Source organism: Macaca fascicularis, chromosome 1 (genome assembly GCF_037993035.2).
Source record: "Macaca fascicularis isolate 582-1 chromosome 1, T2T-MFA8v1.1".
Lineage (NCBI taxonomy): Eukaryota > Metazoa > Chordata > Mammalia > Primates > Cercopithecidae > Macaca > Macaca fascicularis.
In genome coordinates, this window is record NC_088375.1 from 174,016,020 (window position 1) to 174,028,971 (window position 12,952).

General features: G+C 40.0%; 1 long non-coding RNA gene across 8 annotated transcripts in view; it reads left to right on the forward strand.

Annotated features, from left to right (window-relative positions):
* LOC107127321 (uncharacterized) overlaps positions 1-12,952 on the forward strand; it is a 415,876-nt gene that overhangs the window by 383,127 nt on the left and 19,797 nt on the right. For 2 of the 8 annotated variants that reach the window (XR_010578128.2, XR_012419500.1), the window contains exon 5: positions 6,313-6,341. The exons of the other annotated variants lie outside the window; for them this stretch is intronic. This is a non-coding gene — a long non-coding RNA (uncharacterized lncRNA). The remainder of the gene's footprint in view (positions 1-6,312; positions 6,342-12,952) is intronic. 8 annotated transcript variants of the gene reach the window in all.

Below are 12,952 nucleotides of genomic sequence, written 5' to 3' on the forward strand. Positions count from 1 at the left end.
GGATGCCAGGTCTCTGTTCTGCGAGAGCTCCATTCTCTGTTCATACTCTTTGGGTTTGAGGCCACAGTTAACACTCAAAAATGATGAAACTGTTGGTGGGAGTGGCAGCACTGACAATAGTAGTTCCGGTTATTATTATCTCTGTCAATTTCTCTCTCTTCTTTTTCTCTGCTTCTCCTTCATTTTCTTTCTGCATACCTCTCTCTGTTTTTCACTTTGGATCCATTTATTTCTTCTTTTACACCACATCTTATCATTCTTTTGGGGACATGTAACTATGGATTAACTGATGGCTGATTAAAACACAATTGCATCTTTTTATTGCATGCTTTTCCTAAGGAAAAATTGCCCCGATGACACCTAAACATATGGAAGAGGCATGGCTGGGTTGCAAACCAGTGGGAGCTGCCCCATGGAGGTAGCAGATGCCCCCAGGCAGCTCCCTGGCCCATCCTGTGATCTGTCTGGTTGGCCAAATGGAAGCAGGCCAGCCACCTAACAGTTAACTGTGATTCTTTTTTTCTCCTATTTCATTTCAATCTCTTTGTTCCATGCCACCAAAGAGCTAATGGCTGGCGAATTTATTATGACCCATTGTTTGGCTCGTGGAGTAAACTGATTCTTCCCCTTTCTATGTTCTGACTCCCCCTTTGTCTGCAATTTTATTTTACGGTTCTTTTTGTACACATCCAACACATGCTGAGGTTATTGAAAAGCACAAATTACACAGAATTCAATTTGCATATCTATTGAGGGTCCAATCCCAGAGTCCTCAGTCAGGCAAAATGCCCACTGACTCTTACCTCCTTTACTCTGCTCCTCCTTGGCACCAAAACAGGCAGACTGCCCCTCCGCCACTCCTAGCGGACCTGGCAAATGGCCTTCGCGAGAGGTTTAAGCAGTGTTACACCATGGAGGACAGCGCGCCAGGAGTTAGCAAAGTTCCCACAAAGTCACTCAGAGTGTCTGAGTGGGCAAGGTTCAGAAAAAGGCCAGATAGCAGCAACACAATGCCAATTTAGCACTGGCGTGACTGAGAATGTACAGGCATTGGAATCAGAGTTATGTGTGAATCCTTGCTCTGCCAATTGCTTCCTCTAAAAAAAAAATTAAACCTTTTATTTTGAGATAGTTGTTGGTTCACAAGCAGTTGTAAAAAATAATGCAGAGAGATCTCAAGAAACCTTCACTCAGTTTCTCTCATCATTTGCTTGTTGACCATGGGCTAGTTACTTAATCTAGCCAAATCTCAGTTTCTTCATCTGTAAAATGAGAGTACTAAGAGTTCGTAACTTGTAAAACTGTTTTGAAGATCATCTGAAATAACATCTATGTACCAACCTATGAGCACAGTAGTTGTGCCCACTGTGCCCTCAATAAGCAGATATACTCCTCAGAACTGGTTAAAAGATGATGGTTGACATGGTTTGGCTGTGTTCCTACCCAAATCTCATCTTGAATTGTAGTTTCCAGCAGACCTCACAAATGGCCCTCACGAGTGGTTAAAGCAGAGTCACACCATAATCCCCATGTGTAGTGGGAGGGATCCAGTGGGAGGTAATTTAATCACAGAGGCAGTTATCCTCATGCTGTTCTCCTGATAGTGAGTGAGATCTCATGAGACCTGATGGTTTTATAAGGGGCTTTCCTGCCTTTCCTCTGCACTTTTCTCTCCTGCCGCCATGTGAAAGAGGATGTGTTTGTTTTCCCTTCCGCCATGATTGTAAGTTTCCTGAGGCCTCCCCAGCCATGCTGAATTGAGTCAATTAAACCTCTTTCTTTCATAAATTACCAAATCTTGGGTATGTCTTTATTGGCAGCGTGAGAAAAGAGTAATACGATGGTCAAATAATTCTGATGAGTGAAGAAATATTAACCTGAAGAGAGTCTCCAACAGTATACTCAGTTTTGATCTAAATCTTATCATGAAAAATAGAATATTTTTAAGATTTTGATATAAAAGTCATGCCTTCTGTAGAAAATTTTAAAAATAGAGAAATTACTGGCACACTTCAGAGATACTGTGGGCTTGATTCCAGACCACCACAATAAAGCAATTATCTCAATAAAATGAGTCACATGAATTTTTTAGTGCTCAGTGCACATAAAAGTTATATTAACATTATACTATAGTCTATTAAGCATGCAGTGGCATTATGTCTAAAAAATACATACCTTAATTTAAAAATATTTTACTGGTAAAAAATGCTAACAATCACCTGAGCCTTCAGTGAGTCATCTGAGCCTTCAGTGAGTCATGCTGGTGGAGGGTCTTGCCTTGATGTTGATGGCTGCTGACTGATAGGGTTTGAGGTGGATGTGGCAATTTCTTAAACTAAGACAACAGTGAAGTTTGCTGCATTGATTGACTCTTCCTTTCACAAAAGATGTTTCAATGTTTTTTGATAGCATGTTTCCCACAGTAGAACACTTTCAGAATTGGAGTCAATCCTCTCAAACCCTGACATTACTTTATCAACTAAGTTCATATAATGATCTAAAATTCAGGGGTGTCCAATCTTTTGACTTCCTTGGGCCACATTCAAAACCGTCCTTGGCTGCATGAGGATCATGTGCCAGGGGCTGGACAAGCTAGTTCTAAATCCTCTATTGTCACTTTAACAATGTTTACAGCATCTTCATTAGGAGTAGATTCCATCCCAAGAAATCACTTCCTTTGCTCATTCGTGAGAAACACCTCCTCATCTATTGAAGTTTTATCATTAGATTGCAGCAATTCAGTGCCATCTTTAGGCTACACTTTTAATTCCACTTCTGTTGCTATTTACACCACATCTGCAGTTACTTCCTTCACTGAAGTCTTGAACCCCTCAAAGTCATCCATGAAGGTTGCAATCAACGTCTTCTAAACATCTGTTAGTGTTGATATTTTGAACTCCTCTCATGAATCATGAATGTTCTCAATGACATCTAAAATGCTGAATCCTTTCCAGAAGGTTTTAAATTTACTTTACCAAGGTCCATCAAAGGTATCACTATCTGTGACAGTAATAGCCTTACAACATGTATTTCTTAAATAGTAAGACTTGAAAGTTAAAATTACTCCTTGATCTATGGGCTGCAGAATGGATGTTGTGTTAGCAAGCATGAAAACAACCTTTGTCTCCTTGTACATATCTACCGGAGCTCTTGGGTGACTAGGTGCATTGTCAATGAACAATAATATTTTGAAAGGAGTCTTTTTTTCTGAGCAGTAGATCTCAACAGTGGGCTTAAAATATTCAGTAAACCAGGCTGTAAACAGATGTGGTGTCATCTAGGTTTTGTTGTTTTATTTCCAGAACACAGACAGAACAGATTTAACATAATTCTTAAAGGCCCTAGGATCTTTGAAATGGTAAATGAGCATCAGCTTCAACTTAGAGTCACCTGCTGCATTAGTCCCTAACAGGAGAGATAGCCTGTCCTTTGAAGCTGTGAAGCCAGGCATTGACTTCTCTTCTCTAGCTAGTAAAGTCTTAGATGGCATCATTTTCCAATATTAGGCTGTTTTGTCTACATCGAAAATCTGTAGGCCCCTTCATCAATGATCTTAACTAGATCTTCTGGATAACTCACTGCAGCTTCTCCATCAGCAGTTGCCATTCATGTTGTATTTGTATGTTATAGAAATGGCTTCTATCCTTAAACCTTATGAACCAACCTCTGCTAGCTTTAAACTTCTCTTCAGCAGTTTCCTCATCTCTCTCGGCTTTCACAAATTGCAGAAAAAGCCTTGCTCTAGATTAATTCGCCTTTGCTTTAAGGGAATGTTGTGGCTGGTTTGATCTATCCAAATCATTAACACTTTCTCCAGGCCAATCACGTTAGCTCATGCAAATCCCAGCCCTTTGGAAGGCCAAGGCAGGAGGATTGCTCAAGCCCAGGAAGTTGAGACAAGCCAGGGCAACATAGTGAGACCACATTTCTACAAAAAGTTTAAAAAATTAGCTGATTAACTTGGTGTGGTGGTACGCACCTAGAATCCTAGCTACTCAGGAGGCTGAGGCAGGAAGATCACATGAGCCCAGGAGTTTGAGGCTGCAGTGAGCTTTGATTGCACCACTGCACTCCAGCATGGATAACAGAGTGAGACTCTCTTAAAACAACGAAAAACACAAAACAAAACGAAACAAAAACAAACCTTCTCCTTCTCAGCAATAAGCTGTTACATTTTCTTACCCCTTATGAATTCACTGGAGCAGCTCTTTTAATTTCCTTGAAGACTATTTTCTTTTCACTCATAACTGGAGTAACTGTTTGGTACAAGACGCCTAGATTGGGCCTGATTTGGCTTTTGACATACCTTCCTCACTAAGCTTAATCACTTCTAGCTCTTGATTAAATGTGAGAGATGGGTGACTCTTGCTTTCACTTGAACACTTAGAGGCCATTGTGTGGTTGTTAACTGGCCTAATTTCAATATCTTTGTGTCTCAAGGAATAGGGAGGCCAGAGGAAGAGGGAGAGAGATGGGAAATGGCCAGTTGGTAGAGCAGTCAGAACACACACAACATTGATTGATAAAGTTTCCCATCTTTGATCATGGTTTGTGGTGCCCCAAACAATGATGATAGTAAGATCAAATATTCTGATAGCAGATCAGCATAACAGATATAATAACCATGAAGAAGTTTAAAATACTGCAGGAGTTACCAAAATGTGACACAAAAACCCAACGTGAGCCCAGGTGGTTGGAAAAATGGTGCCGATAGACTTGCTTGTTGCAGGCTTGCTACAGACCTTCGATTTGTCAAAAACGTGTATCTACAAGGCATACTAAATGGAAGCACAGTAAAATGAGGTATGACTGTGAATTAAAATAACTTGTAACCCCAACACCCAGTCAATTGCTAATTATTTGTTGTATGTCTCGTATAATTACATTTTTAAACAACAACAATGTGATTATGCCTTTTATACTCTTCTGTAACCATTATAAAAATGTAGCAGTTTATTTAGGGCTGCATGATGGTGTGCAGTAAGGAGTACCACATTTTGTTTTTATGTTTTGTAGTTCCCAATATTTTGCTGCTGGGCAATCAGTTTCTTTCCTTTCTTCACCTTCTCCTCAGTCTCCTTCAACTTCTCCTCCACTTATTCCCCTCCTCCTCCTTTTTTTTTTTTTTTTTTTTTTTTTTTTACTTATAAAGAGATATGTACTGAATAAATAGTCTTGAAAACAAATCTTTGCACTCATCCATGATTATTTTCCCAGAACCAATTTCTAGGAGTGAGTATGTATGGCTTAAAGGGTCTGTGAATTTTATGTTTTTTGATACATAGTCAACCACATTATTACCAATTACTTAGATTGGTGAGTCTTTAATCAGAGTGCATATCAGAATCATCTGGGGAGCTTTTAAAGCCTATGCTTCTCCACTCTTGATCTCTGAAGATTTTTATTTCAAGGATCTGGCACAAGCCCTCAGTACCTGTGCTTTTAAGATGTTCCCCCAGAGGAATCCCATATGCTCATATGGTTGAGAACCACCGGCTGAGAAGGCAGAGGTAAAATGCCAACAAAATTTTCAAATGACATGAGGCTGGAAAGAAGAATTAATTAATTGGGTGATCGTATCAGGTTTCCCCAAATATCCTTGTGCTGGGATAATGGAGGTATGAACCAGGGGGACTTAATATATATTGAGCACCTTCTATAAGACAGACAATGTGTTGCCTCAGAATATACATGGTCTTAATGGTAACAACAACCCAGGCAGGAATGTGTTCTATTTTACAGGTGATGAAATAAAAATTCAGGGAGCTTACTTATTTGCCTAAGGCCAGGTTTTGAACACAAGTCTTCCTATCTCCAAAGTCCATTTTGTTTTTTCACCACATCCTACTAACTTTTACTGGTGCATTTAAGAGGGATCAATACAATGTCAGGAATTTGAACCCTCAAATCTAAGTACACAAAGAACACCATTAGGCTGTGTACTTTATCTAAAGCATCTGGGAGAAAGATTCAAATCAGCGTTTGCAAAGTGCACTGCAAACATCACCAACAGTAAAATTACTTGCAAGGGGGAGAGAATGTTATGAAATGCAGATCCTTGAGTCTCACCATTGATCTACTGAATTAGGATCCAGATTTTGTTTTTTCTTTATCTAGTTCACCATTGATGGTCACCTGGGTTGATTCCATGTTTGTGCTATTGTAAATAGTGCTTCAATGAATGTATGCATGCATGTGTCCTTTGGTAGAACAATTTATTTATTATTTTTTTTTATACATACCTAGTAATGGGATTGCTGGGTCAAATGGTAGTTCAATTCTTAGTTTTTTTTCCTTCAACTTTTATTTTAGGTTCCATGGTACATGTGCAGGATGTGCAGGTATGTTACATGGGTAAATGTGAGCCATGGTAGTTTGCTGCACAGATCAACCTGTCACCTAGATATTAAGTCCAGCATCCATTAGCTATTCCTTTTGATGCTCTCCATCCCACTGCATCCCTCCAACAGGTCCCAGTATGTGTTGCTCCCCCCATGTGTCTCTGTATTTTCATGGTCCAGCTCCCACTTATAAGTGAGAATGTGCAGTGTTTGTTTTTCTATTCCTGTGTTAGTTTACTGAAGATAACAGCTTCCAGCTCCATCCATGTCCCTGCAGAGGACATGATCTCCTTCCTTTTAATGGCTGAATAGTATTCCGTGGTGTCTATGTACCACATTTTCTTTATTCAGTTTATCACTGATGGGCATTTGGGTTGAGTGCATGTCTTTGCTATTGTGAATGGTGCTGCAATGAACACATGCATGCATGTATCTTTATAATAGAATGATGTATATTCCTTTGGGTATATAGCCAGTAATGGGATTGCTGGGTCAAATTGTATTTCTGCCTCTAAGTTTTTGAGGAATTGCCACACTGTTTTCCACAATGATTGAACTAACTTACACTCCCACCAACAGTGTAAAAGTGTTCCCAGTTCTCTACAGTCTTACCAGAATCTTGACTGTTTCTTGACTTTTTAATAATTGCCATTTTGACTGGCATGAGATGGTATTTCACTGTGGTTTTGAATTGCATTTCCCTAATGGTCAGTGATGTTGAGCTTTTTATTTTTCATGTTTGTTAGATGCATGAAGGCCTTCTTTTGAGAAGTGTCTGTTCATGTCCTTTGCCCACTTTTTAATGGGATTTGTTTCTTTTTCTTGTAAATTTGTTTAAGTTCCATGTAGACTCTGGGTATTAGACCTTTGTCAGATGGGTAGATTGCAAACATTTTCTCCCACTCTGTAGGTTGTCTGTTCACTCTGTTGATATTTCCTTTTGTGTGCAGACACTCCTTAGTTTAATTAGATCCCATTTGTCAATTTTTGCTTTAGTTGCTACTGCTTTCAACAATTTTGTCATGAAATCTTTGCCCTTGCCTATGTCCTGAATGGGATTGCCTAGATTTTCTTCTAGGTTTTTATAGCTTTGGGTTTTACATTTAAGTCTGTAATTCATCTTGAGTTTATTTTTGTATATGGTGTAAGAAAGGGGTCCAGTTTCAATTTTCTGCATATGAATAACCATTTCTTCCAGCACTATTTTTTAAACAGGGAATTCTTTCCCCATTGCTTGTTTTTCATCAGGTTTGTTGAAGATCAGATGGTTGTAGATGTCTTATTTCTGAGTTCTCTATTCTGTTCCATTGGTGTATGTGTCTGTTTTTGTGTCAGTACCACACTGTTTTAGTTACTATAGTCTTGTAGTATAGTAAAGTCAGGTAGTGTGATGCTTCTAGCTTTGTTATTTTTGCTTAGGATTGTCTTGGCTATGTGAGCTCTTTTTTGGTTCCATATGAATTTTAAAATAGGTTCTTCTAATTCTGTGAAGAATGTCAATGGTAGTTTAATGGGAATAGTATTGAACCTATAAATTACTTTGGGCTGTATGACCATTTTCATGATATTGATTCTTCCTATCCATTAGCATAGAATGTTTTTCCATTTGTATGTGCAACTCTGATTTCTTGGAACAGTGGTTTGTAGTTCTCCTTTAAGAGGTCCTTCACTTCCCTTGTTAGCTATATTCCTAGATATTTTATTCTGTTTGTAACAATTGTAGATGGGAGTTCATTCATGATTTGGCTCTCTGCTTACTGTTGTTAGTGTACAGAAATGCTAGAAATTTTTGCACACTGATTTTGTATCCTGAGAATTTGCTGAAGTTGCTTATCAGCTTAAGAAGCTTTTGGACCAAGATGATGGGGTTTTCTAGATATAGGGTCATGTAATCTGCAAACAAAGATTATCTGACTTCCTCTCTTCCTATTTGAATATGCTTTATTTCTTTCTCTTGCCGGATTGACCTGGCCAGAACTGTTAATACTGTGTTGAATAGGAGTGGGGAAAGAGGGCATCCTTGTCTTTTGCTGGTTTTCAAGGGGAATACTTCCAGCTGTTGTCCATTCAGTATGATATTGAACATGTGTTTGTCATATATGGCTCCTATTATTTTGAGGTATGTTCCTTCACTACCCGTTTACTGAGATTTTTAGCATGAAGGGATATTCAATTATATTGAAGGTATTTTCTGTGTGTATTGAGATAATCGTGTGGTTTTTGTCTTTAGTTCTGTTTACATGATGAATTATATTTATTGATTTGTGTATGTTGAACCAACCTTGCATCTCAGGGATGAAGCCAACTTGATTGTGATGGATAAGCTTTTTGGTGTGCTGCTGGATTTGGTTTTCCAGTAAGAAATCCAGATTTCTAACAAACACCAGGCACTTCTCATGCACACCACAGTTTGAGAATTAGTGGTTGAGGGTTTTAATTAAACTTGAGTCTAATGTAAATCAACAGAGTAAAAAATCTGAAAAGACAAAAAAATGTGAACTGGATTTGCATTGATAAAGTGGCAAACACACTCACACTGTGGAAATCACATTTGAGCAACTCATATTTAAGGATATTTGAAATTTGCAGTGCACAGAGAGAAGAGTAACCAGCATGTTGGGCATACTTGACGCAGTTGAAGGAACTAAGGCTACTTAGCCTGGAATAGAGAAGACTTTAAGGAGACAAAACAGGTGCTAAGATTGGGGTGTCAGGTCTTCCTTCTTATTTTCCCTTGTAGACCCTGGCAATACAGCTGGAAACTCCAGGACTGGGGAGCTCATATTCTATTTAGCAGAGTAGTAGACATCTGTGGAAGTCTTTCTCTAGCAGGAGGATAGGCTGTCCCTAGAACATGGGACCCATGGCAACTCCCCTCTACTGTCCGCTGGAAGCTGAAGATTTCAACCACCAGGCTGTCCTCATACTGTACTTTTCTTAATTAAATAATTTTATGGTACCAGAGAATGGCTCCTTATACAGACATTTTCTGGGGGCTACTGCTGTATTTACCACCTTCTTTCTCATTTGTGGCAATAAGGGGTAAGAGATAAGACCTGGGCTTCAGTGATAGGGGAGCTAGCTTTCGACCCAGGTTTGCAATTAATGAGACAGTTAAGGCAAGAACCCTAATCTCTATAAAGTGTTTGTTCATCTGAAAGACAATGATCATTTTGGCTGTTCTTTATCATGGTATTGCTGAGAGGGCCAAATGAACAAAAGGCAATGAAAATGATACAGCCGGAGCTGTATGATCCAATAATCCCACTGCTGGGTATATACCCCCGCTAAAAAGGACATCAGGATATTGAAGAGTGAATTAGTCTGTTCTCATGCTGCTAATAAAGACATACCTGAGATTGGGTAACTTAGAAAGGAAAGAAATTTAATTGACTCACAGTTCTACATGGCTGGGGAGGCCTCATAATCATGACGGAAGGCAAATGAGGAGCAAAGTCATGTCTTACATGGTGGCAGGCAAGAGAGCTTGTGTAGGAGAACTTCCCTTCATAAAACCATCAGATCTTGTGAAACATATTCACTATCACAAGAACATCATGGGAAAGACCTGCCCCATGATTTAATTACCTCCCACTGGGTACCTCCCATGACACATAGGAATTATGGGAACTATAATTCAAGAAGAGATTTGGGTAGCATCACAGCCAAAGTGTATCACTCTGTCCCTGACCCCTTCCAAATCTCACATCCTCACATTTCAAACCCAAACATGCCTTCCCAATAGTTCCCCAAAGTCTTAACTCATTTCAGCATTAACTCAAGGGTCCACAGTCCAAAGTCTCATCTGAGACAAGGCAAGTCCCTTCCACCTATGAGCCTGTAAAATAAAAAACAAGTTAGTTACTTCCTAGATATAATGGGAGCATGGGCATTGGATAAATTCACCAGTCCCAAATGAGATAAATTGGCTAAAAGGAAGGGGCTCAAGGCCCATGCAAATTTGAAATCCAACGGGACAGTCAAATCTTAAAGTTCCAAAATAATCTTCTTTGACTCCATGTCTCACATCCAGGTCACACTGATGTAAGAGGTGGGTTCCCATGGTCCTGAGCAGTTCTGCCCTTGTGGCTTTGCAGGGCACAGCCCGCCTCCCAGCTTCCTTCATGGGCTGGTGTTGAGTGTCTGTGGCTTCTCCAGGTGCATGGTGCAACCGGTTGGTGGATCTACCATTCTGGAATCTGGAGGATGGTGGCCCTCTTCTCACAGCTCCACCAGGCAGTGCCCCACTGGGGACTCTGTGCAGGGGCTACCCCACATTTCCCTTCCACACTGCCCTAGCAGAGGTTCTCCATGAGGGCTCCTCCTCTGCAGCACACCTCTGCCTGAATGTCCAGGCATTTCCAGACATCCTCTGAAATCTAGGTGGAGGTTTCCAAAACTTAATTCTTGACTTCTGTGCACCTGCAGGCACAACACTATGTGGAAGCTGCCAAGGCTTGGGGCTTGCACTCTTTGAAGCCACAGCCTGAGCTTGGCCCCTTTTAGCCATGGCTAGAGTGGCTGGGATGCAGGGCACCAAGTCCTTAGGCTACAAACAGCAGGGGGGCCTGGACCCCAGCCCAGGAAACTATTTTTCCCTTCTAGTTCTCCTGACCTGTGATGGCAGGGGCTTTCATGAAGGTCTCCGACATTCCCTGGAGACATTTTCCCCATTGTCATGGTGAATTCGGCTCCTCATTACTTATGCACATTTCTGCAGCAAGCTTGAATTTCTCCTCAGAAAATGGGATTTTCATTTCTATTGCATCATCAGGCTGCAAATTTCCAAATTTTATGCTCTGCTTCCTCTTGAACACTTTGCAGATTAGAAATTTCTTCAGCCAGATACCCTAAATCATCTCTCTCAAGTTCAAAGTTCCACAGACCTTTAGGGGCACAATGATGCCAATCTCTTTGCATAGCAAGAGTGACCCTTACTCCAATTCCCAACAAGTTCCTCATCTCCATCTGAGACCACCTCAGCCTGGACTTCATTGTTCATATCACTATCAACATTTTAGTCAAAGCCATTCAACGAGTCTCTGGGAAGTTACAAACTTTCCCACATCTTCCTGTCTTTTGAGCCCTCCAAACTGTTCCAACCTCTGCCTGTTACCCAGCTCCAAAGTAGTCCACATTTTCAGGCATCTTTACAGCAATGCCCCACTATCCAGTACCAATTTACTGTATTAGTCTGTCCTCAGGCTGCTAATAAGGACATACCTGAAACTGTGTAATATATAAAGGAAAGAGGTTTAATTGACTTACAGTTCCACATGTCTGGGAGGCCTTGCAATTATGGCTGAAGGTAGATAAGGAGCCAAGTCACATCTTACATGGCAGCAGGCAGGAGAGCTTGTGTAGCAGAACTCTCCTTTATAAAACCATCAGATCTTGTGGGACATATTCACTATCATGAGAACAGCATGGGAAACACCCACCGCCATGTTTCAATTACTTCCCTCCAGATCCGTCCCATGGTACCTGGGGATTATGGGAACTGAAATTCAAGATGGGATTTGGGTGGGAACACCGCCAAACCATATCAAAGAGATAACTGCACTCCCATATTTGTTACAGCACTGTTCACAATGGCTAAGACTTGGAAGCAACCAAATGCCCATCAATGGATGAATGGCTAAAGAAAATGTGGTACATATATATACAACAGAGTACTCTTCAGCCATAAAAAAGAATGAGATCCTGCAAGCACATGGATGGAATTGGAGATAATTATGTTAAGTGAAATAAGCCCAGCACAGAAAGACTAACATTACATGTTCTCACTTATTTGTGGGGCCTAAAAATCAAAACAATGGAACTCATGGACATAGAGAGTAGAAGGATGGTTATCAGAGGCAGGGAAAGGGTATTGGAAAGTGAGGTGGTGATAGGTGGTGATGTTTAATGGGTACAAAAATAAATCGTTAAAAAGACTGGATAAGACCTACTATTTGATACCACAACAGGGAGACTATAGTCAATAACTTAGTTGTACATTTAAAAATAACTAAGAGAATGTAATTGGATTGTTTGTAACACAAAGGATAAATGCTTGAGGAGGTGGATACCCCATTCTCCATGATGTGATTATTACACATTGCATGCCTGTATCAAAACATCTCATGTATTCCATAAATATATACACCTACTATATACCCACAAAAATTAAAAATAAAAATTTAAATTAAAAAAACCCAAAATGGCATAGCCATAAAACACTGCAAAGTCAGATATTAATACAATTCCTACATCAAATTAGAAAAACATATATTTAAACTCCTATATTGTTTGTAAATCGAGAAAAAAATATTGTGCATTATTAACCTAAACTCAACTACAACAGAACAAATTATAATAAAGTAGAAAGAATTAGATCAAATTAACCACAGTAAAACAGTAAGAGCTTGTCACTTTACACAGAAGCTTACTCCTACTTTACAGGAAAGAAGAAGAACGAGTGTGAAGTGTGCAGAATGAAGGACTGCATATATAAGGGAGGTCCTTGAATCTGCTGAACATGGCTTACATGGGACGGTTGTTATATTCCTGCCACACTCCTTGAGGAGCTGCTATGGGAAGCCCTGTATTTTACAGTTGAGGAAACTGAA